The sequence below is a fragment of the Arvicanthis niloticus genome, chromosome 3 (genome assembly GCF_011762505.2).
Source record: "Arvicanthis niloticus isolate mArvNil1 chromosome 3, mArvNil1.pat.X, whole genome shotgun sequence".
Lineage (NCBI taxonomy): Eukaryota > Metazoa > Chordata > Mammalia > Rodentia > Muridae > Arvicanthis > Arvicanthis niloticus.
In genome coordinates this window covers 27,741,111-27,757,456 of record NC_047660.1, presented here as the reverse complement: position 1 = coordinate 27,757,456, position 16,346 = coordinate 27,741,111, and positions in this window count along the sequence as shown.

Below are 16,346 nucleotides of genomic sequence, written 5' to 3'. Positions count from 1 at the left end.
AGTAGCCCATTCAATTAAGAGTTTTCAGTGATTCAACTGTTCCTCAGAATCTCTTACATTGTTTTGTAGAAAAAACAAAAAAAAAAAAAACCTCATACAAAAATCTAATGGATGTTTTACATCCAAAAAGTTAAACTCACTACTTGAAAAACAAGATGTAAGTGCAGAGCAAATCAAATGATTTTTATAGTCCAGTACAGTTTTTCTTTCATTAGCCAATAAAAAAATCTGAATTTGACAACAGTTTATTAAAATGAGGACAAGTATAGAATACTAAAGAGAAAATCTTGGAAGTCATAGATAAAAGGGGGTAAAGTAACCATAATGTTTTAAAATATGCTTTTCTACCTACATTTAACATATAGCATCACTAGATTAAAAAAAAGAAATGCTATAACATAAAAGTGTTAAAGCATTAATCTAAAAGTTATGAAATAATTAAATAATAAATAAAATAAAACATATCAATAAAACATTCCATTTCAAATACTTAAATACAATTATATATATATATATATATTCTACTAATGCAATAGTTCATAATTAAAAATGAAGCTACTATTACATTGTCATGTAAGTCACTTTTGATGAAATGCCAAATTAGATATAGTACATGGTTTCTTATATCTTTAAAGGAAATGAATACATAATTATAATTAGGAAGCAGGAATCATCTCTTTATAGTAGAAATATATAAAAAAAGAATGGGAAAAGTATTGATTTCCATTTATCGAAATGTAATATTAAATACCAAGGTATTGAAAGTAGAAAGAACACATTTGATGTTGGAGAAACTGGATACTTAATATTAATGGAAAGTCCATAATTTGATATTACAACATTTCAAATCAGAGGGAAAACAAGTATTTGGCTTCACATTGTGTAGTGATAGGGTCAACATATTAATTTTTCATTAGAATATAAAGTTTTCTAGGAGAAATCTTAGTCAATAAAATGAAAGAGAAGTCCTGAGTTACAAACTCAGAATGCACATGAAAATGGTGGGCATGGTTGCATGTAATTCTAATTCCAGCCCAAGGTAGTTGGAAACAAGGATATCCTTATATTTTCTGGTTACTAGTAAGATATCTTTTCTCAAGAAAATTGGATAGTGCTTTAGAAGCACACTGAAGTTTGGTTTTGGACTCCACAATACATGCTTGAATGCTAACTCACATAAAATCACACATAGTCACAAACAAATAAATGAATGAATAAATAAATAAATTATAAAGCTCTCTTAATTTACATATTTGTTCTAAAAAATAAGCTAGATAATTTAAAATTCCAAACTTTAAAAATGAAACAGATAATATATCAAATAAAATGGCAATATTTATATTTTGTCAGTGGAGAAAATGTTCTAAGCAGATTACCTAACTCCAAACTGAATAAGTTTTGTTTGGCTCTTTTTAGTACTGTAATTATAGAACTTTAAGCACTAAGCATAAGCAATTAAGAAATAGTAAGTAATCATTAAGAAAAAGCAAATTTGTAAGAAAAAGGGTTCTTATACTAGCTAGTATTTGAATATCAGAACATACCTACTGTAAGCCTACAGAATAATATCACAATTCTCTTTTATTTTTCTTTTGCTGTGATATACATTGACTTCAAGTGACTGTTGGAAGAAAAGGGTTTATTTGGTTTACAAGTTAGAGTTGACCATCCAGGGAAGAAAAGGCAGGATTTCTAGGCAGGAACCTGGGGGCATTAACTTAAGGAAAATCTGAGAATAAATATTGCTTACTGGCTTATTTCCTCTGGCTTTCTCTGCTACTTTCTTATATAGCACTTAACCAGCTTCCTAGAGATGGTACTGCTCAGGGTGGACTGGGTCCTTCCATATCAATCAGAAATCAAAACAATGCCTTCATACACATTCCCTAGAATAATATGTTTGGGGCAAGTCCATAACTGAAATTCCTTTTCCCCAGGCATGTCTAAGTTTCTGCAAGATGAAATGACATACACATACTAGTGAAAAAAAATTGAAAAGCAATTCTCAAAAACTAGGCTGCAGAAGTGTAACCATTCATTTAACCTTAGAATTATCAGTCAGTAGGTAAATTAATTAGTCAATAGGCAAATTAATCATGATAATAGAATATAACAAGCTCAGTGCAGATAAATATATAAAATTGGCAAAGATTGCCAATGAACTACTCCTTATTTTCTCAATGCATAAACCACATGCAAATTTGTTTCTATTTATCATATTCATGTAAAATACTAAGGAGGTGAGCTTGTGTACAAATATATTACAATTGTATTTATAACTATAAATGTTAGACACCGTGCTGAAGTGAAACACAAAAAGAAATATGTTAAATTAAAAACTAAAACAAACAAAACACAAACAATCAAAACAAACAGTCAAACAAACAAAAGTAAATTAGACTTACTAGAGTTTAATAAGAATGAGAAAGTTGTATCTAGTGGTTCATGCCTGTCAATACGGGGCCAAGGAAACAGATTTGAATCTAAGGTTAGCTTTGGCTACAAGCTGGGTTGAAGGCCAACCTGCACAACAGAGTAAGATCCTGTTTCAAGACCCAAAAAGTAAAAGTAAAGAACTGACAATTTGCAAAAGAAGATGGGAAAAAGAAATAAAGGAAGGAAGACAGAAAGAATAGATATGGACTGGGACTGTACCTAGTGATAGAAAGACTTATTCAGCTTGGTCACAGGACAAGGCCAGGTCACTTCACTTCTTTAGACCTTTTAAGCCTGGGGATAAAGCACAGTGGTAGATTGTTATCTGGCACGTGTAAAATATCAGGTTTACACATTTCTTTGCTTATTTTAAAACATCACAAAACATCACCGATGTACTACAATTAGTATACCAAATTAGTTTAGGTTTGATTCTTTGCACGTAGATTCACAATAAGCAATAAATAAAACATAGGCAAAAATATGCTCATAACTACAAGTAATATTTCTCTTTGGTAAAAGGAGTGGATGTAGGCAGTCAAGGAAGACTGTAAAATGTCATTGTTTATATTTAGATAGTGAAGGATTTTATTAAATGTTTTTTGTTTTTTGTTTAAATTAATATGCTTTTAATTTAAACAAATAAAATCACACCATTTTGAATTGTAAACAAAAGAAAAATTGATGCCTGATAGTAGCCTTTCTCAGATAATTTAATCATGTTATAAAATAGTTCATTTTCAATTATATTATTAAGTTCTGTATATCTTCTGACATTTATATTCATTTTTATTAATCATTCCATATATTATATCTCAAATGAAATCCCACTTTCCAGTTATGATCACCATCATACTCCCATCCCACATACATCCTCCCTCTCCCTTTGCCTGTATGAAGGTGCTCCTCCACCCACCCACACTCTCCTGCCCCACACTGTTCCAGCATACACCTAATCTGGGGAATCCAACCTCTCCAGGATAAAGGGCATCCCCTGTCATTGCTGTCAGGCAAGCCATCCTCTGCTACATGTGTATCTGGAGCCATGGATCCCTCCAGGTATACTTCTTGTTTGGTGGTCTAGACTTTGGAAGAACTGAGTTGTCAGGCTAGCCTATGCTGTTTCTTCTAATGGTGTTGCAATCCCCTTCTGTTCCCTCAGTCCTCTGTCAGCTCTCCCACCAGATTCTCTGAGTTCAGCCTGATGGTTGGCTCCAAGCATCTGCCTCTGTGTTGGTCAGTTGCTGGCTAGACATCCTCAGGAACCGCCATACTTGATTCCTGTCTGCAAGTGCCTATTGACCACAGAAACAATGTTGGGTTTGGTGTCTGCAGACATGATATATCCCCAGGTCGGGCAGTTCCCTGTTGGCCTTTTCTTCAGCCTCTGTTTTATTTTTTGTCCTTGTTCTTCCTTTGGACAAGGACATTTCTGTGTTAAAAAGCTTTGAGATGGGTGGGTGGACCAGGCCCTCAACAGGTGTCATGTGTATCTACTGGAGGTAATCTCCGTTGGTTCTATCTCCCTGTTCTTTGTGCATTATGGCTAAAGTCAATCCCATTGGGTCCTGGGAGCCTCACATTTCTCTGGTGTTTGGGACCCTCCAGTGTTTATCCCCAGTTCTTCATCTTCCCCTGTTACCTATTTTTACTCGATTTTGTGACCTCTGTACTCCTTTCACATATCCTCCAGTTTCTGATACTGCCACTATTATTTCCTCCTCCTTTCTTCCTCCCATGTCCCCCTCTCCTTCCACCTCCCACAATCATCCTGTTACCCCCTAAATGCAGGACTGAAGTGTCCACCTCCTGATCTTCCCTTCTTCTAGTCTCCATGTGGTCTGTAGGTTGTATCACAGGCATTGTGAACTTTGGTGCTATAAAATTCATTTGTATTTTATTCCCCAAATACTTGTAATTATGTATATTTATATTGTTTTTTGGAAAGAACAATCAGATGGAATGTGATAAGTTATTTAGATGTAGAAATAACAATGAAAAACTAGAGTATAGAGTATAATTTTATAATTTACTCTAAATTATTCAGTTTTCTGGATGTGTTTATAAGTTAATGAATTGAATTCAACTCTGTTTTTGTTGATATCAGTGTCCAAGAGCAACTCTCACATTTCTTTAGTAAGACTGTCGGAAATAATAAAAAACAGCAGAGCACTTTGTACCCATGGATTTATTTTATGTCTCCCACTCTTTGCAAAGAAATGCTGTTTTAATTAAGACTAATTCTATAAGGATTGCTGTGAAGACAGAGGAAAGATAGAGCTTCCTGAGGTTAAACACCATTGTTTCTAAGCACATTTCATCCTATAGCACAAGTACATCTTTACATTTTATTTCCTGGCAGATAGCCAACCTTATCCGCTAGCTTTTGTTGTTTTCCATGCAGCAGGTGTGCAGATGGGTACCAGGCATGATGATGTGATAGACAATGAGATTAGGAAGTGTAGACAGCTGCTCTGAGCCACTCTCACATTAGGTAAAAACTTACAGGAAGATAACGATGCCCGCAGGGGTTTTTTTTCTTTTTCTTTTTCTTCTTCTTCTTCTTCTTCTTCTTCTTCTTCTTCTTCTTCTTCTTCTTCTTCTTCTTCTTCTTCTTCTTCTTCTTCTTCTTCTTCTTCTTCTTCTTCTTCTTCTTCTTCTTTTTCTCTTTCTTTCTTTCTTTCTTTCTTTCTTTCTTTCTTTCTTTCTTTCTTTCTTTCTTTCACAAAACCTGTTCTTGGCAGGAAGGAAGAAAGCAGGTTCATTATGCTGGCTCATGATTCTACAGTAAAACATACAAGTGGACATTAGCCAGGGGATTCCTAGCTCTTTGATAGAGGCATCTTAATGGACATAACTTTTCAGGAGATTTAGATCTAACAGGACTACTGTGAAGTTCTCAGTTACATTCCACAAGATAGCTACTATCATTCAAGGGTACAAATGATCAATTAAAGATTACTTAAGGAAAACTGGAGTGTAGTCATATTTAATTCTCCGGTTTCTGATACTGATTTCCAGCACATAAGAATCAAGGTAAATTTATCACTTTTTTTTTCTGAATCATGTCTACTTTATACTGTTTACACTATTGAGTAGAACATAAGGAATATAGAACATATTTTGCTGAAGTTGTGAAAAGACAGGCATAGAAAAATAAAGTTGCATAGTAAAAATTTTTTCTCCTTATTGAAAGCTTTCAAGGTCAGTGATTTAGGTTAGTGGCTAGTCCAAGGCACCCGGTACACATTTATAGCAGAGGACTGCCTGGTCTGGCCTCAGTGGGAGAAGATGCACATAATTCTTGAGAGACTTCAAGGTCCCAGAGAAGAGGGAGGTCTGGTGATGGGGGAGCACCCCCTTGAAGGCAAGGGGAAAAAGAGCAATGGGTTGAGGATCTGTGGGAAGGGGACCAAGTGGGGGGATCATTGGAACATGAATAAACAAAATATTTTTTAAAAAAAGAAAAAAAATTATATTCAAGAATAGAAAACAATTAACTCATGAGTAAAGTTTGTAGAATTTAGAAATCTTGTGAAAAATTAAAATAGGAAAATATTAAACAAGAAAAGCATATAATAAGATTAAAACTAAAATGTCCCTTAACATCAATGAGCCCTTTGAACAGTGAAAAGCTTTGCTAATGGGGAAGACTTGAACACAAAATTTTCAAGAAAGTGCAGTTGAAGACCTGCACTTCTCATTCTTCACCTTAATCTTCTCCTCATCTGAGACCATTTGAAGGAGGGATAGGGATATGGTTCGTCAAGGAGCTAGTGTTTCTCATTAGACAATATAAATGGGGAGAAAGGTGAATTTAAGCTTCTGAAAAAAAGGAAGCATTGGATTGAAGTTCTATGACAATTATTCCCATATCATTCCTTCAGAATTTGTTTTATTTTGTATTTTCCTTTTTTATCTTTTAATATATTTCAGAAGGATAGAGATTAAGATATAGGGAGAGAGAGAGAGAGAGAGAGAGAGAGAGAGAGAGAGAGAGAGAGAGAGAGCACAAAAGCAAAAGCAAGGATTGGGTCAGTAAGGAAGAATTGGACAAAGAATATGGTCAAATCCACTGTATAAAAATTAAATAAATAAAACTTAACTAAAATATAAAATACTAATAAACAAATGAGTATTTTTATTACCTCAAATAAAACAAAAAAGTAAAAAAAAAAGAATTGTAAGATAAAATTAATTTTAGTCATGTGGTATACAAGAAATAGCTAAAGCAAAGTCTTAAAATAGGGAGACATTAATGAAAGGACCTTTATTTATCAATATGAAAGAATAAACAATACTGCTGTTGATTTTTCTGTATGTATTAATAAATGTTGTTTGCCTGTAGAAATGTGTCAGTAGGTAAGAGCATTTGTTTTGGAAACTTTAGAACCTGAGTTCAAATTCTCAGCACCCAAATAAAAACTTGACTAATATTGAGGAGCAGGAACAGACAGATCCTGGGAACTTACAATTCGATGATCAGTGAGAAAGTTTATCTGAAGTGAATAAGGCAGAAAGTGATAGAGGAGGAGGAAGAGTGGATGTTCTTCTTTGGCCTCAATATTTGCAGAAGTAATGTATACACTTTCACAGTCTCCTTCTCACACACACACACACACACACACACACACACACCAGACTAAACCTACACTAAAGACACACACACCACATATACATACACATACAAATTAACATTGCTTTTCAATGACTTATTATAAGTGAGATTGTCTTTAATAATACTTAGGAATTGTAAAGTTTCGTACATGTGGAAAAATCTTAAAGGGTTAACAAAATGCAATCTAATCAAACTAATTAGTGAATATACTATAATATATAATTAGTGAATATACTAATACTATTAAACATTAGTGAAATTATAGTCTTAGATACTTGTTCCTTTGGACACAGCTTGTTTGAGTTTTGCTACATCCCATTTATAGTAATAATAAAATATTATTAAATAAAGTATTAATTAATTAATATAACATCAAATATGTAGGTTTAAATCAAAAAAATCCAAGAGATTTACGGTATAAATCACCAATTACTGATCATAGAAAATTTAAAACTATAAGCAATAAATATAACTATGAGGCCTGTGTGTTTATCAAAAGGTCAAATACTGTGAACATACCAATTTTGCCATATGTGGTTTTAGATTTGTTTTACCAGATGCATATTAGAACACTTTGTTAAAATTGAGAAGTTGGTAAGTTATTTTTGAAATTCATATGGCTATTTCATGGAAGTAGAAGAGGCAAAACAAAGCTGGAGAACAATTTCTTTGAAAAGTGAAGATTTGCAATTTGATGAGGTTCCATTTCTCAATTCTTGATCTTAGAGCATAAGCCAATGGTGTTCTGTTCAGGAACTTTTCCCCTGTGCCTAGGTATTTGAGGGTCTTCCCCAACTTCTCTTCTATTAGTTTCAGCATATCTGTTTTTATGTGAAGGTCCTTTATCCACTTGGACTTGAGCTTTGTATAAGGGGATAAAAATGGATTAATTTGCATTCTTCTACATGTTGACCTCCAGTTGAGCCAGCATCATTTGTTGAAAATGCTGACCGTTTTCCACTGGATGAGTTTAGCTCCTTTGTCAAAGATCAAGTGACCAGATGTGTGTGGGTTCATTTCTGGATCTTCAATTCTATTCCATTGATCTTCCTGCCTGTCTCTGTACCAATACCATGCAGTTTTTATTACTACTGCCCTGTAATAATACAGTTTGAGGGACTGTCCAGGTGTTCAGTGGTCTCTATAAATTGGCTAAGATTTAGAAGCTATGCTTTGTGCTTCCCATAATTTCAGTTAACTCAGTCATTCTGGATTTCTGATGGGGTTGAAAACTTATAGTCTCATAGCCAATCCTGGCTATTTACTTTGAGAGAAAAGATCTGAGTGGATGGTTTTCAGCTGACATTCATTCTAAACCCAAGAAAAAAGCCAGGTTCAGAACTAAGTGTTTTAGTTAGGAGAGATGACAGAGGTTCTGGTTAGTCAACAAAATGATGGACTGGGTATTAGGACTATCTTGTACCTCACTGGTACAAATTGGTATAATTATGCTCTAATTGTATTTTGAGAGAAAAGTTTTATTTTAACAGGAAGGATGATATGTAGGAGGAGCTGAGGAAGAGAAGGAAGAGAGGAAGAGAAGGAGTAAGGAGAGGAGGAGAAGAAGGAGAGGAGAAGCTAGGTGATGAGAGAGAGAAAGAGAGAAAGAGAGGGGGGACATGGAGGCAGATGTTCATGTGTCTCCACCAGTCAAAGATAGTTGATATATCTAGGTAGGTTATTGGGTTACACTTCTGATTGAGCATTACCAAACTTATAAACCCTTTGATTAACATTTTAAAAAATTGTATAAAAGCAAAAAGGAAAAAGGGGCATTGGATAGGGGTTTTCTAGGGAGGGAAATTGGGGAAAGAGGATGGCATCTGAAATATAAATAAAATATCCAATAAAAAAGAAAGAAAAAAGAAAAGTGAAGATTTGTAAGGCAACATTCACCAAGTTGGTACACTGCCAATGACTCATCTTAAAAAGGGAGAATCCTAGGATGCCACTGCACTTTAGTTCACTTGTTATTTTCAGATGCTACCACTGAATTTAAGAATGATTGCTTCTCATTGGAGAGACAGGCATTTAATGTGGATATATATGCATTTTCAGGGTTTATACACAGTTTCTTCTAGCATGCCATTTTTAGAGAACTAGGTAAGGTAACATCCTCATCATTAAATAACACCTACAAAAAATCTTCTCTCCTGGAAATCCACTCAAATTGATCAAAATATGGTAATGTATTTATCATGCCTATCAATTTCATTTCAGATGTCAAACTGTTCCTTATTACACACTGGCCAATAACCATCTCAGAAATCTGATAAGCCCCATCCCAGAGTGGTTGGATGATAACACACTTAACTATGCTGTCCAAAGTAGCCCCAGATTAACAGTAATAAGTATATAGTATTATTTTAACTATAGCAAAAAGTCAGAATGTTTAGTGTCAAAAGTATGATCATTGGAGTTATTTTATTATTTACAGTAATTAACTACAAAATATTTGCTTTCCCCCTTCCCAGGTCCAGTGATGATGCAAACTATAACATAGTGGCTGTAAAAAATTTATAATGGTTTATAATGACTTAATTTTCTATGAACAGATCATTTGTGTTACAGTCCCCACACTTAAAAGGAATGTCATGTTCATTATGGTGATGACTAAGGTGCAGTTTTTGTGGAAAAATGAGTAAAAAGGTATTTATCAGTTTTTTATGAAGCTAGCAGGCACAGTAATAACTGCTGAAGTTATTTTCTTTCCTTTCTCTGCTTTGACATGTATATTTTTCCTCTCATTAAATCATCTGTGTTTTTCTTCTATTATCCTCTGACTTAACAATATAAGATATATTAATAATATATATAAAATTTATATATAATAATATATATATAATTATATAATATATAACAATAACTGCTGTATTTAAGTCAGAACACCAAAAGGTTATTGTAATAAAATCACAACAATGGAAAGGAATCTTAAGGGACAAATACCAAGACATTATCTGAAATAATATTCAACGAGCAAAGGGGAGATAGAACCTGTAGATAGGCAAGGCCCCTGGTTGAGGGATGGAGCCATTCACCTACCTTGAAAAATTTAACCCAGAATTGTTTCTATCTAAAGTAAATAAATGCAGGACCAAAGAGCAGAGCAGAGACTTAAGGAAAAGCCATCCAGATACTGCCCCACCTTAGGATTCATCCCATCTGCAGACACCAAACCCAGACACTATTACTTATGTTAAGAAGTGTTTGCTGACAGGACCCTGGTATAGCTGTCCCCTGAGAGGCTCTGCCTGATCAATACAAATGCAGCCTACCATTGTACTGAGCATAAAGTACCCAATTGAAGCTTTACGGAAAGGACTGAAGGAATGGAAGGGAATTACAACCCCGTAGGAAGAACAATAATTTCAACTAACTGGACCCAGTCAGAATTTACAGGGACTAAACCATCAAACAAAGAGTATACATGGAGGGACCCATGGCCCAGCTGCATATATAGCAGAGATTGTGTTTTCTGGCATCAATGAGAGGGGAAGCCCTTGGTCCTGTGGAAGTTCAGTGTCCCGGTGTAGGGAGATACTAGGGCAGTAAAGCAGGAGTGGGAGGGTGGGTGGGTGGATGAGCTCTTTCATAAAGGCAGATGGGGGCGGGGCATGGGATGGGTGGTTTGCAGTTGGGAAACGGGGAAGTGGGACAATATTTGAAATATAAATAAATAAATAAAATAACCAATTAAAAACAAAAATAAGAACCAAAACTAAAAGATTGTGATTTTTCATTTGTGGAGACTGAAAAATGAGGGTTTTTTTGTTTGTTTGTTTGGTTGGTTGGTTGGTTGGGTTTTTTGTTTGTTTGTTTGTTTGTTTTGGGTGAGTATAGATTCATCTTAGCAGGAAGACACATTGCCATCACAGTATAATTTTATTTAATTGTGGGTTTAATAAGCCAAAAGGCTGTATGAATTCTTATCTGGCAAGGATTTGAGCTCAGCTGGACTTTCTTCTCGGAATCCCCATCCTAATCACCTCATCCTTCCACAGTCAGCTGCACTACAGGAGCCCCTCCAAAAGGGGCTTCCCAGAATCCCTTTTCTAGGACAAATTTTGCGGTAAAGAGATACTTGAGTCAAATAGTGATGAGGAAAGGCAAGTAATTTCCTTCTGGAATCAGTAACAAAAAAATGCAAGGCCAGATGTACTATTCATTACAGCTTTGTAGCATGTCCCCTAGAATCATTTATTTCCCTGATTAAAATAAAACAGATGACAGGAATTTCTGAAACCTATCTTCCCTGCAGTGCAGCATAAAGCTTACAGCATTGGTCTGAGCTCTTTGTACACACATTCCTGACCTCCTTTGTTTTAGTTTTCTCTGGGTTGTGTCCTTGACTTGTAGTAGAATCCTTGACTACATCAAATCCTTCTTGTTTGTTACTAATCTATGCAATGATATATTCAGTTATATATTACCTAACCAGATTATGTAGTTTGAAATTTTATAACTTTTGGGGTTGTTTAGTTTTTCTTCTTTTCCTAGCACCGTTTATTTTTTTTTAAACTATAAATTAGGTGGCAGAGGATGCCACTCAGGTCCATTAAAACAAAATCAATTATTTTCAAGGTGATGAATGTGTATAGATCCCCTTTAGTTCAGTCTCTAAATCTGAAAGCATTCAAGGTGACCGTTGAAGGTAATTTTTAAAACAAATAAACAGACTTTCCATTCCAGCTGGCTCAGCATCTGTAATGTTCTCAGAGAGTTTGCTTCTAGAAATGATATTTGGAAATTAATAGCAGTTGTGTTTGACCCCCCCCCCCCCCACACACACACCTTCAAATGATTCATCTGTTCAGATAGGATGGAGTAAGATTGTTTGATTGTTGTTGAACAGTCACATGATTTTTAGGTCTCAAAACCCATTTGCATTGCTTAAAGAACAAATGATTTTGGAAATAAAAGGAAAATTAAATAAGAAAACAGGGGGAAAAATTCCTAAAGCCCCATTGTCTCACATAATATATTTGTAAGATAAAGGCTAAAATATTTACACTTTTTGTAGATTAGATGATCAAGTATTTTGTAAGAAAATAATAAAATATTTGTTAACATGCAAAACATGCACCTTGCAAGAAGCAGTGGCCGGGAAGAGCTGAAATTCCTGAGTCCTAGTATTTGTGGAAAATACAGTACTGAGATCATTGTGGGACTTATTTCTTGTATTTGTATTGATATTACTTACTTCAGAGGAATGCACATTTCTACAAATTGAGTTATTTTCATTGAATTTTTGAAATACAGATTCCTTCCAGCCATCTGATCCTGAAACCCCCCGAAAAAAATAGGAAGAAAGAAAAAAGAAAAAAACATAGAAAGAAAGAAAGAAAGAAAGAAAGAAAGAAAGAAAGAAAGGAAAAAACTCCTGCAACAACAAAATGATGAGTGTTTTCTCTAACAATTGATTTCCATCCCACTTTGACAAAATAGTTTTCATTGGTTGGGAGAAATTCAAGGAAGCAAATTATTTGTTTCTAGGAAGGATTAGAAAATGTCTAAGTATTATTGAAGATAAGTGCGAGGGTACTTTTCTCAGTATAGTATTATTTACTTGTGGTATAACAACTAAGGAAATCATTGACATGCATCTATTTGTTTACTGGAACATGGCATCTACTTTATTTAGAAATATAAATTGCCACTGCATTAACAAATATTACCTTTCAGTATATATTATTACCAGGGCAGACTTTATAAAAATAGACTTATATGTTCACTCTGAAAATCACAGCAACTAGACTGGGAACTCTGATTGCTGAAATGTGCTTTGCTTTAATGCAAAGTCCTTGATTGCCTGTCTGCTATTTAAATAAAATTTATGGCATGCCCTTTTTCCTCCCTAATTTTTCAATCACTATAATGAGGTCAAATAAGCTCATATGTACAAACATAATGAAATGTGACTGGGCATTAGCATTATTGCTACCAATTTAAAGCAGATCAAACAATATTCCTAACTTTGAAAATATATTATACATATCAAAGCAGAATTCTCAAAAATCAATTATCATTATCATTTTCATATATGTTTTCCATATCAAATCACCTGCCATCCTTTTCAATTTTTCTATTGATTCTCTCTTTGCTTTTTGTCCTTCAACTTAATTTTATATTTTCAGTATGCCACCTCTTAATAATTCAGCTATTTTCCTAGTTTGTGTGCTTGCTCTAATATAATTCATTATTTAAATCTAGTCATATCTAATAAAACCAATTTTTCTAAGAATGATTTTACTTTCATAATACTAGAGATGTATAAGTAGTTTCTTTGTATTGCTCCTTAGCTATAATGGCTTCACACAAATTTTACTTTTTTTCCTGCATTTCTTTTGCTTTAGCACAGTTGGTGGGCACAGGCAAAAGTTATACCTAAATCATGATATGGGTTATTTTTTCTTTATGAAAGTTTTGGTATGGTTCGTCCAGCTCTCTATTCAATATTATGCTTTGTTTTAAGGCATTTTTTTGTTCTATGTTTTGTTTGGAGATAACATAATTATATTCCTCACCCCTTCTCTTCCCTATATTAAAATTCTCTTTCATACCTTGTCTTGCTCTCATTCAAATGTATGACCTTTTTTCATTAATTGATGTTACAAACTTTTATGTCTATGTATATACATATATTCATAAATACATAACCACAACCTCTTAATCCAGATAACATATTATATGTAGTTGGGTCTTTAGAACTAATCATTTGGTATTGGATAACGAATTTCTCTGCTCTTCTCCTTGGGAGAGTATTTGTCCTGCCCTTGGGTTCATAAGCAGTTCTTTGTGTAGGGCTGAAGTTTCTTAAGGTTCCCACTTCACTTTAGCAAGCCTTTTGTTGTTGTGCTCCTTGAAGTTTTCAAAGTATGACTGTAAACAACCATCATACCAAATTATGCTGTACATAAATCACAACAATTCCCAAGACAGCACAGTAGTGGAATATATAACTTTGTAATAATAAACAGCTCTATAATAGAACCTAATATCCACACAATAAGAGTAAAATCATTTCTGGAACTGAAAATCCAGGGTTAGAGCAGTCATGGGTATTGTAGGAGAATCTACAACTAACACTTTAATAACAATCCATAGTACCTAATCCTATTCTAATTCATTTATCCGTTAAATTGAACAATAGTTATTACTGTCTTAGATGATTATTTTGAAAGTCAAAATACAGTGTGACTTTCTCAGAGTCTGGCAAATGAACATGAACTATTTTAGACCCCTTGCGATAGAATACACAGATAGAGAATTATGGGAAGTGTAGACACACTAGTCAGCGTTGATGTGTGTTTGAACTGCTTTCCCCAAGTTCCAATCTTTGCTGTTCTATTGAATATTTCCCTTCCGTTAGTCCCATAACAGGGAAATCCACTGTTCCTTTAATCAAAACCTAACACTTTGTGTACCACAAAGTAAGAAGAAATTAAGTCTTTCATTGAGATCCACATAGAATTTTCACTCTTTGATTTTGTTTTGCAAGATGATTTTAATCATTTGTTGCTGAGGAATGAAAAAGAATTTATGAACTGGAGAATAATGAACTCCATCTTTTTTCATACAATGCATTTTCTAACTTTAAATTCTTTTTATATTCCTATTCACTGTAATACATTTACTTCTAAAGAATTACTGTATTACTAGTAAAATCAGCAATTTTTATATTTTTTTATTATATGTTTTAACATCTTCCATATTCATAGTATATGATATTGTTCCATTCTATACCTAATACTTTTGGTGTATTTACAATTGTGTAAGTCATTCATAGATATGTACTTAAATATATGTTTTAGTTTATACATTTTATATTTCTAATTTAATTTAATTAACATACATGTTTATAATTTATTATAAAATTATTTAGAGCTAACATACTATTTGCTATCAAAGCATTTATTTTATTATTTTCCATGTATATAAATGTTATTGTTTGATAAGTTTCACTCAAAATTCTTATATTAATATCGAGGTCTAGGGTTGTATCATGTTGGGAGGTAGTAGAACCTCTGAGAGATGGGGAACGACTATGAGTTTCTTAGGATATAGAAGTATGACTTTGTTAAACATTTTTAAGATTCCAGCCAAGCAATTCCTCCCTCTTGTTTTCTGTCTCATAGTTAAGTAGTTTTGTTGTGGCATAATCTACTCCCATTACAATGTGTCATCCCCATTGATCATAGTGCCAATTAATCCAACACTGTCAGTTAAATTATCACTGGTTTTTGATGTTGAAGATATGACTTAGTAACTATAAAGGTATGTTAATTTGAGAAAAAATTCAGTTCTCTTGTAAAAACTAGGCAAGGAGCTGTATATTTGTAACCCCAGAGCTGAGAGAAAGGGGCAGAGATATTGCTAGCCAGCCAGGCTAGCCCAACAGGTAAGCTTCAGTCTCAGTGAGAAATCCTGTCTAAAAATCAAGGTAGTAAGGAACTGAGAAAGACATTTCGCACTGATCACTGATGTTCATGCACACACACATACACACAGGTGCACGCACACGCATGTGCGCGTGCGCGCACACACATATACACACACACACACACACACACACACACACACACACACACACACACACTGGTGCACACGCTCACACACTTTTTTTTTTTTCGAGACAAGGTTTCTCTCTGTAGTCCTGGCTGTCCTCTGTAGGCCAGGCTGGCCTCGAACTCAGAAATCCACCTGCCTCTGTCTTCCAAGTGCTGGGATTAAAGGTGTGTGTCACCACTGCCCTGCCCACACAAACTTTCAATTATAAGTAAATCATCATTGGTACTTTCTGATGGTACTATGAGGTTAAAATAAATTTTTGTAAGTGCTGAATAGGTGTGGCTGCCCACTTACAATTTTATCCTCCAAAGACAGATAGATTTGTACCATTCATAGATGATTGATTCTCAATCTAACCTTAAGTATAAGGAGCATGCTATCCTTAAATCCAATTAGAAATTGAGTCTCAGAACTGCACCCTCCGTTACAAAACATAAAATCAACAACATTTCTGTCTATAGAAGAAGAAAGAGAAGAACAGATCATCCTGATCATAGTATAATCCTAGAGATTAGAACGTATCTACATGAGCTAACCTCAGGATGTAGGAGGTTGGGGAAACCCTCCAGAATGTACCAGAGACCTGGGCAGTGAGAGACTCTCAGGACTCAAAAAGAGGGATCTTAGATGAAATGCCCCACAGTGGGGAGAGAGAACTTGTACAGCCCACCTAAAGCAGTAAAATAAGGCATCAAATGAGGGATGGGGTTGCCATCCCAAAGTC